The sequence below is a fragment of the Pteronotus mesoamericanus genome, unplaced genomic scaffold, assembly GCF_021234165.1.
Source record: "Pteronotus mesoamericanus isolate MK-2021 breed Mesoamerican mustached bat unplaced genomic scaffold, CSHL_Meso_final contig_164, whole genome shotgun sequence".
NCBI lineage: Eukaryota > Metazoa > Chordata > Mammalia > Chiroptera > Mormoopidae > Pteronotus > Pteronotus mesoamericanus.
In genome coordinates, this window is record NW_026555065.1 from 31834558 (window position 1) to 31844281 (window position 9724).

At 36.8% G+C, this 9724-nt stretch overlaps 2 pseudogenes; both read right to left on the reverse strand.

Moving 5' to 3' along the window:
- Window positions 1-795: 795 nt before the first annotated feature.
- LOC129064409 (guanine nucleotide-binding protein G(I)/G(S)/G(O) subunit gamma-5-like) lies at window positions 796-1014 on the reverse strand (annotated as a pseudogene).
- A 6070-nt stretch (window positions 1015-7084) lies between these two features.
- On the reverse strand, window positions 7085-8131 carry LOC129064129 (heterogeneous nuclear ribonucleoprotein A1-like; annotated as a pseudogene).
- Between the last annotated feature and the right edge of the window lie 1593 nt (window positions 8132-9724).

Here is a 9724-nt window from a genome sequence, read left to right on the forward strand (position 1 = left end):
TTTCATGGCCTAGTAATATTCCGTTGTATATATGGATCTTTTTTTAAAAAACAAATGATATTGGAACAACTGCATAACTTTGCAAATAAAGTTATACTTCTATCAAACACCGAACACCAAAATAAATTCTAGGCAAAGACTTAAATAGAAAAAATCAAAACCATAAAAATAGTAGAAGAAATATAAGTAAATATTTACATAATCTGGGGCAGATGAGAGCTTTCTGAGTAGAACACTATTGGCAGAGACTAAGAAAAAGATTGATTTAACATTGAAATTTTTAAATTTATGTCCAAAAAATTACAAGAAATAAAGGTAGAGTTCCAAGTGAAAAATTAGGGAAGGATGACAGCAACATAAAGCTAAAATATTGTTCGTATTAACATTGAAAAGAATAGAAAAATTGATATTAAAAAGCCTATTTACTAAAAAAAATTAAATGGCCAATAAATCTATGAAAGATTGTTTCTACTTATAGAAGTAAAAATGCAATTTAAAACAATAATGTCATTGTTCTGCCAATCACATTAACATTTTAAAAATATATGTTTATTGATTTTATTTTATTTTTTTATACTAAGTATTTATTTGTATGCTGCTGCCTGCATATATAAAATAGTCATCCTTGTGAAGTAGAAATTCATGAAAATTCAGAGAGGTAAATGTTAAGGACTGACAAAAGCAGAAGTTTGTATAGTGTGGCACGTGGTTCGGGGATAAGCTTTTTGTACAGGCTTCAAATTTAGCTCTCTTTGAATATTCACTGGTTCATGAAAAGTGGTTTAGAACACCTTCAAATGTTCATTTCATTACAAGAAGAAACAAACTTTCTGGGGTCTGAAGGGATTGGCACTTGAAGATACTCCAGTTAGCAGGGGGTCATGTTGAGCATTCTGCAGATAGAATTGTTTCAAATCTGCAGCTGCCTGGAAAACCTTCATGCAGTTGCCCAGCCTGCAGCCGGAGCTGTTGAACCACTTTCTTCATAGTGGTGACACCTGAAGAACCAGACATGGTGCATGCCTATGTTTATTGATTTTAGAGAGAGAGGGAGAGGGAGAGAAACATCAATATGAGAGAGAAACATTGATCAGTTGCCTCTTTTATGCACCCCCACCAGGGATAGAACCTGCAACCTAGGTATGTGCTCTGACCTGGGAATTGAACCTGCAACCTTTTGGAGTAGGGGACGACACTCCAACCCAACCTAGCCGCCTGGCCAGGGCCACATTATTCACATTTTTAAATACATAAAACCAACTATTGATGAGAATAAAAAAAAAAAGGCACTTTCTTATATCTCTGATAGGACTGCAGATTAGTACACCATAACGGGAGGCCATTTAACATCTTATATCTACAGGTTAAGGATTGTGTACCCTGGCCCTGGCTGGGTGGCTCAGTTGGTTAGAGCATTGTCCTGATACACCAATGTAACAGCTTTGTTCTCTGGTCAGGGCACATAAAATAAGCAACCAATGACTGCATAAATAAGTGGAACAACAATCTCTTTCTCAAATCAATACTCTTTTTTAAAAAAAAATTTAAAAAAAGAATTGCCAACCCTTGGCCCAGCAATTCTGCTTCCAGGAATTTTTCTCAGGAATACTCAGATATGTGTAAGGAGTTACCTATTAAAACATTACAGCATTAACTTAAAAAATTTAAAAGTGCAGACAGTGTAAATAACAGCAATGAGTTGATATTTAAAGTACAATAAACCTAGAAAATGAAATATACTGGCACAAAAATGTAATGAGTGGCAGGCACCATGTCTGGCCAGAAAGGTGTTGAGAAGAAGCCCCTGAAGCAGCCCAAGAAGCAGGCCAAGGAGATGGATGAGGAAGATAAGGCATTTAAGCAGAAGCCAAAAGAGGAACTGAAGAAACTTGAGCTAAAAGCAAAGGCCACAGTGACAGGCCCCCGGGCCACGGGTGGAATTGTCCTTGTGCCTGGGGCAATCCTTAATTCCATTCCAGTTTTAATATCTGGATTCCCTGTCATAACATCTCTTGCCACTTGTAGCTAGAATGAAGGGGGTTTTTTTTTTGTCTTGGAGGCTGTTGTACATTTAAAAATAAACATTTGTAAAAAATAATAATAATAACAAGGAGTAAAAGATGTCCATGGTATATTTCTAAGTAAAACATACACACACACACACACACACACACACACACTCTGCATCCAACAAAAAGGGGGCAAAACATTTGAATAGACATTTCTCCAAAGAAGATTTACAAATTTCCAATAAGCACATGAAAATAATGTTGAACATCATTAGTCATTAGGAAAATGCAACTCAAAATCATAATGAGATACCACTGTACCACTTCATCTCTGCTAGGATAGCTATAAAAATGACAATAGAAAATAACAAGTGTTTTTAAGGATGTGGAGAAAATGGAACTCTCATGTATTGCTGTAGGAATGTAACATGCTGCTGTGGAAAATAATTAGTTTGGTGGTTCCTCAATAGGTTAAACACATAATTACCAAATGAACCAGCAATTCCACTTAGAGATATATGCAAAACAGGTGTCCAAACAACAACAAAAAGGCACATAAATGTTCATAGCAGCACTATTCACAGTTGCCAAAAGGCAGAAACAACTCAAATGTTGATCAACTGATGAATACATAAACAAAATGTGGTATAGATCCATATGATGGAATACTTCTTATTCCACTGTGCTACAACATAGATGAACCCAGAAAATATGCTAAATGAAAGAAGCCAGACCCAAAAGGCCACATTTTATATGATTCCATTGATCTGAAGTATCTAAAATAGGCAAATTCATAGCAACAGAAAGCGTACTAGTGATTGCCAGGGGCTGGGGGAAGATGAGAATGGGGAGTGACTGCTTACTGGCTACGGGGTTTCTTTTTGCAAAGCTGAAAATGTTCTGGGACTAGATAGTGGTCATGGTTGTACAACATCGTGAATGTACTAAATACCACTGAATTTTACACTCTAATCAAAATGGTGAATTTTGTGTTACATGAATTTTACCACAATATTTAAAAGCACATTACAAACAGTTGGTATAGCTTGTTTTGTTTTTCTAAAAGTATATACATAGAAAAAAGTGTAGAGGAATAAATATCAAATTACTCTGGTTGTCCGCTGAGTGGTCAGTTAGGACTAATGTTCTAATTATTCTACAATAATTCTGCATTACTTGAGTCCTTTTTAAAACATGCTATGGAATAATATTTAATGAAATAAATGAGTGTTTATCATATAGTCATATATTATTAAATCAAAACAGTATATTTAAATGATCCCAATTTCATTGTGAAAAACACCTATTGCATAGGAAACAAAACCTCCTGGAAGTGTACATGCCAACGTATTAATGATTATGTTTCAGTGGGATGATTATAAGTGGGTTTTATTTACTTTTTAAAAAATACATTTTCAAAATTTCTACAGTGAGGAATTTTGTGTTCTAAATATACTTTAAAGGTTGTCCTTATATTGACCCCAAAACTCTTCTTACTTCTTAAATGGAAACTTTAGCTGGGAGAAAAAATGGTAAGTTAGAATTTTAAAGGTAAACAACACCAAAGAATTTGGAAACTATTAAAGTAAAGGAGGAAGAGAATTTCAGAGAGACAAGTAAGCATGTTCTTAGAAAAATCTCTTGCATGACTAACAGAGTCAAAGAAATATGGTAGGGAAGAATTACCCTTCAAAAAGGGAAAGGCAAGCTAAGAGAATGAGGATGCAATAAAGTCATATTAAAAGGTACAGACTGGAAGGTGCATTTGTAATAAATTGTAACAAACAGTGTCAGGGAATTTAAAAAGAATTCAGGGAAGGAATGAAAAAGTTTGTTCTAACTTGTGACCTCCGGCTACGTCTGGTCACTAGGTTGTAGGATAGATGGGTTTGTATTAATAAAAAGGGACCTGACCAACAGATTTATGATATAGAGTTATAAAGGAAATAAAAGATATAGCTATAAGGGAAATGCAGGTCAAAACCACAATGAAGACGTACAAATTGGTTGTTACAAAATAGTCCCAGGATGTAAAGTACAGCATAGGTTATACAGTCAGTAATAGGATAATAACTACGTATGGTGACAGGTGGGCACTGGAAATATCAGGGGGGCCACTTTATAAAGTATATGATTGTCTAACCACCTGAAACTAATACAAACTAATATTGAATGTAAACTGTGATTGAAAAATAAAAATTAAAAAAAATGATATACCACATCATAGTGATTAAATGGCTATTATCAATAAGACAAGAAATAAATGCTGGAGAGGATGTGGAGAAAAAGGAACCTCCATGTTCTGCTAGGGGGAATGTAAATTGGTACAGCCACTATGAAAAACAGCATGGAGGTTCCTCAAAAAATTAAGACTAGAGTTACCATATGATCCAGCATTTACTCTTCTGGGTATCTACCTGAAAAATTTGAAAACACTTATTCATAAAGATATATGTACCCCCATGTTCTTTGCAGCATTATTCACAATAGCCAAGACATGGAAACAACCTAAGGGTCTTTTGACAGATGATTGGATAAAGAATATCTGGTACATACATTCAGTGGAATACTACTCAGCCATTAAAAAGATGGAATATTGCAATTTATGACAACATGGATAAATCTTCAGAACATCATGCTAAGTGAACTATGTCAAGCAGGAAAGGACAAGAATCATGATTTCATTCATATGTGAGATATAAAACAAAAAAAACCTAACAAACAAGAAAAAAACTCATAGACACAGACAATAGAACAGAAGTTACCAGAGAAAAAGGGAGGTGGGGGTGGATGAAGAGTGTAAAGTTGGCCACATGCACGGTGATGTGAAGAGACTAGACTTCTGGTAGTGAGTGTACAATGGAGTATACAGATGTCGTATTGTAAAGTTTTATACCTGAAACTTATGTAATGTTATTAACCAATGTTACCAATAAATTTAATAAAAAGGGGGGCCTGAGAAAAGAGCAGTTATGTGCAATTATGTAGCACTTAATAATAATGCCTTCATTTCTAATAATATTTACATGTACCTTTTCATGTTTTCTGTGTACTTGGCACTGCCTTAAACACTTACAGTTTTTTTAAACTCACTTAATCCTCACAACAGTCCTAAGAAGCAGGCACTACTATCCCTGCTTTACAGATAAGAAAAATGAAGCACAAGAAGGTTAAGTAATGTTACACATTAATATCACACAGCTAGTAAGTGAAAGAGCCAATTCATATCCAGAAGCCCTATTCTAGAGTTCATGAACTTAACCACCAAGTCATACCGCCTCTGTGGCCAAGACAGCCCCTCCAACAGTGATTCACAAAGGAAGTTCAAGAGGTCAAAACTATTTTCCTAATAATACGAAGATTCTTCCTCCTTTTTCATTCTCATTCTCTTATGAATATACAAAGGAGTTTTCCAGAGGCTACAGGAAGTGTACTGACATCATCACTATAATAATTAATAGAAAATGTGTTTGTATAGTGTTGTCTCTCCTAGGATTTTTTAAGGCAAGCTCTTTGGGGTCCTAAAATCAAAACACTTGAACACCATTGCCCTAAGGCAGCAGTTTTCAACATTTTTCATCTCATGGCTCACATAAACTAATTACTGAAATTCTGCAGCACACCAAAAAAATGTATTACATTTTTTGCCAATATGATAAAGAAAATAGGTACAATATTGATTCATTCACATAAGACAGCTATCGTGTTGGCTGTTGTCATTTTTTTAACTTGACAATCTAAGGGAAAAGAAGTCAGTGCCCCTGACTTAAATAGGCAGGTATTGCATATTTGTTGGTTTTTTTTTTAAGATTTTATTTATTTATTTTTCAGAGAGAGGAGGAAGGAGAGAGGAGAGAAATATCGATGAGAGAGAGAAACAGCAATTCATTGCCTCCAGTGTGCACCCCAAAGGGGTACCAGATCCACAACCCAGGCATGTGCCCTTATTGGGAATTGAACTTGCAACATTTCGCTTTGCCCAGTCAACTGAGTCACACTGATTAGAGCAGGTAATGCATATTATAAAAATTCTTGCAGCACACCAGTTGAAAATCACTGCCTTAAGATAAAGGGACCATGGTTTCTGAAGGAATAATAAAGATTGATTTCCAGATTTCATTCATTCATTCATTCGTTCGTTCATTCGTTTGTTCATTCGTTCATTTATTCAGTCATTATTGAGCACTATATTCCAGGTATGGTTCCAGGTGTAGGAATTACAGTGGCCGACAAGAGTGGCTTCGTCCCTTTACTCTTTGAGTTTAGTGCAATGGTCATAAAATGAGAGGGTGCATGGAATCCCTTGGTAAACTAATTAAAAGTACAAATTCTGGGGTTAAGTCCTGAGAAATGCAGACTTAATTTTTAGGGGATGGGACTCAGAAATTTTATTTATTTATTTATTTTTTCAAGAGGATATTAAATCATTTATTGATTACACATGATAATGGATGATACACAAACTTCATTCCCATCTATAATTTTCTCTGGTACCATCGTTCGATTTAGATATATCGCATAGGATGTGCCAACAACCATTAATAACCAAACAAACTCCATGACTCTGCTTGGGTGACCCTTTTAATGGTGAACTCCAGGTCACAACATAGTAACTTATCAATTCAACTACACCAAGGTTTCTGAAGACAATGGCTTGTGTGCCCAAGCAGGTTGTAAATAAATTTCAAATGGAATCTGGCATCACCCTGAAGGAATTCTAACTTCACACTGTTGGGGTACTTTACCAAGGTGGCTTCAGAGTAGGCTAACTTTACACAGCACATTTAAAAAAAAAAGACACATTTATTCAGCGTCATGATCAGACCATTACATTTAGCAATCAACAGCATGGGTGCAAAAAAAAAGAAAAAAGAAAAACTGCATTAAAAACCCTTTGTTGGAATGCTTTACACTTTCCACAGAACAGAAACTAAAGCATCCTGTTATGCAGTTAGTCACAAATACAGTCCTTGAGTTTTTTGCCCATTCACATGAGTGTTATCTAAAACGTGTCTTCTTTGTGGCAGCTAGGCCCTGCCACCACTGTGCTTGGCTGAGTTCGCAAATCTGTTGTAACCTGTAGCTTCCCTGTCACTTCTCTGGCTCTCCTCTCCTGCTAAGCTTTGTTTCCTGGCAGCAATTAAAACCTTCTGCCACTGCCATAGCTACTGCTGCTGCTGGAACCGCCATAGCCCCCTTGATTTCGTGGTTTGGCACAGTATTGGCCTCCACCACCATAGGGGCCAGAGCTTCTGCCTCCAAAGTTTCCTCCTTTCATGGGTCCAAAATATGAAGATTGATTGTTGTAATTGACAAAATGTAGCTTCCGCCACCTCCAAAATTGCTTCCATCATTGCCAAATCCATTATAGCCATCCCCACTACCACCATAACCACCACCACCACAGCTACCACCAAAGCCACCTCGACCGCTGAAGTTTCCTCCATGACCAAAGTTGTCATTCCCACCAAAACCACCTCCACGACCACCTCCGAAGTTTCCAGAACCACTTCGACCTCTTTGGCTGGATGAAGCACTAGCCATCTCTTGCTTAAATAGGGCTTTCCTTACTTCACTGTGGTCATTTACAGTATGGTATTTCTGAATGACAATCTTGTCTGCAGAGTCATGGTCTTCAAAGGTTACAAAAGCGAAGCCTCTCTTTTTGCCACTGCCTCAATCAGCCATGATTTCAATCACTTCAATTTTCCCATACTGTTCAAAATAATCTCTTAGGTGATATTCTTCAGTGTCTTCTTTAATTCCACCGACGAAAATCTTTTTCACAGTTAAATGGGCACCCAGTCTTGAGAATCTTGTGAGACAGCCCTCTTTGGTTCCACAACTCTTCCATCCACCTTGTGTGGCCTTGCACTCATGGCTGCATCCACCTCCTCCACAGTGGCATATGTGACTGGAGCACTTGGTGTTTGAATCTCTCATCACCACACAGTCTGTGAGTGTTTCCTATTGCTCAAAATGGCTCCTCAGGCCATCTGTTGTTTCAAAGCTCAACCCTCCGATAAAGAGCTTCCATAGCTGTTCCGGCTCTTCGGGGGACTCTGACGTAGACATGACGACTGCAGGAGAGGAGACTTCACTGATGCTTCCTCAGAGGTGTCCACTGGCAGAAAGGAGTCAATTCTCATTATTTAAACAATGCTGTTGATTCTTTTTTTTTCTTTTATTATTTTTTAAATATATATTTTTAAAGATTTTATTTTTTAAAGAGAGGGAAAGTGTGGGGAGAAAGAGGAGAGAAACATTTGGTTGCCTCTTGCACACCCCCAACTGGGGGCATGGCCTGCAACCCAGGCATGTGCCCTGACTGGGAATAGAACTGGTGACCTTTCAGTTCATAGATCGGTGCTCAGTCCACTGAGTCCAACAGCCAGGGCCTGTAAAGTTGATTTTTAAGTGAAATATCTACTAACCATATATTGAAAAACTGGTATAATGGTTGTTGACCTTAAAGAGAAAACTTGGGGAAATAAAAGTGATCACCATAGATAAAGACCTGTGTGACTCCAAAGAGCAGAATACATACCAGGTCAAAGCTAATCTGGAGGCAAGTTTTCTTCACATGTTAGGCCGTAGTGGTCATGCAAGTGAGGCACAGAGTCCCAATCAACTGCAAATTTTGACTCTAGTGCTAAAGAGCCATGCCAAAGACATTGTCATTAGGATTCTCACACTGGATGCGATATTTTCTATATGGCCTCTAAGCATGAGGGAGTTTTATAAGAACCAAAAAGGAGGGTTGATAAAAGTCACAACTGATTTATTACACCATTTTAAGCACTTATTTTCTTTAACAAACTATGTCAACTTAGATGATAATATAAATTCCAGAGTGACCACTTAGGTTAGAACAGACTAAAAAAGCTGGCTAAAGTTCAAGGACTTTGAGGATAAGAGAATCAGGACTTTAAGAAAGAAGAAGAAATGGAAGCAGCTTCCCAGACATACAAAAATATAAATTTCCCAAATGGATCTATGCATTCAGTACAATTCCAATTAAAATTCCAACAACGGTTTTCATGAAACTTAACAGCCTAATAAATTTTAAACTTAAAAAAAAGCAAACGAATGCAACAAAATCATATCAATAGTTGCCAAAATATACCTGAAGAGAAAAATCTAAGCTAGAGGCCAGATGATGGTGGTACTGATGGTGGTGACATATATGCCCATAAGGTAAAGGTTTATTGTAAAAATATGGTCATTAAGATAGTGTGGACCAATGAAAGAATAGAGAACCCAGAGAAGGGCTCATGCATGTATGAAAACGATTTATGACAGAACTGGTGTTGAAATCAGTGGGATATTAAGAGCCTATGCAAGAAATGGTCTGGGACAACTAGGTATCCATTTTGAAGAAAAAGAAATTTAATTCAAACCTAACAGCAAAACAATATGAAGACAAAACTTAAATTAAAAAATTTTAAAAAGCCCTGGCCAGTGTGTCTCACTTGGTTGGAGTGTCATCTGTAACCAAAAAGTTTTGGGTTCGATTCCCAGTCTGGGCACGTACAAGAGGTGATCAGTTCATTTTTCTCTCTCCCCTTCCTCTCTCTCTAAAAGCAATGAAAAGTGTCCCCAGGTGAGAATTAAAAAAAAAAAATTAAAAGAAAACATAAGAGACTATTTTTATGATCTTAGTTGGGAAGTATTCTTAAGACATCTATTTAAAAAAAAAATCACACTAGGCTTCC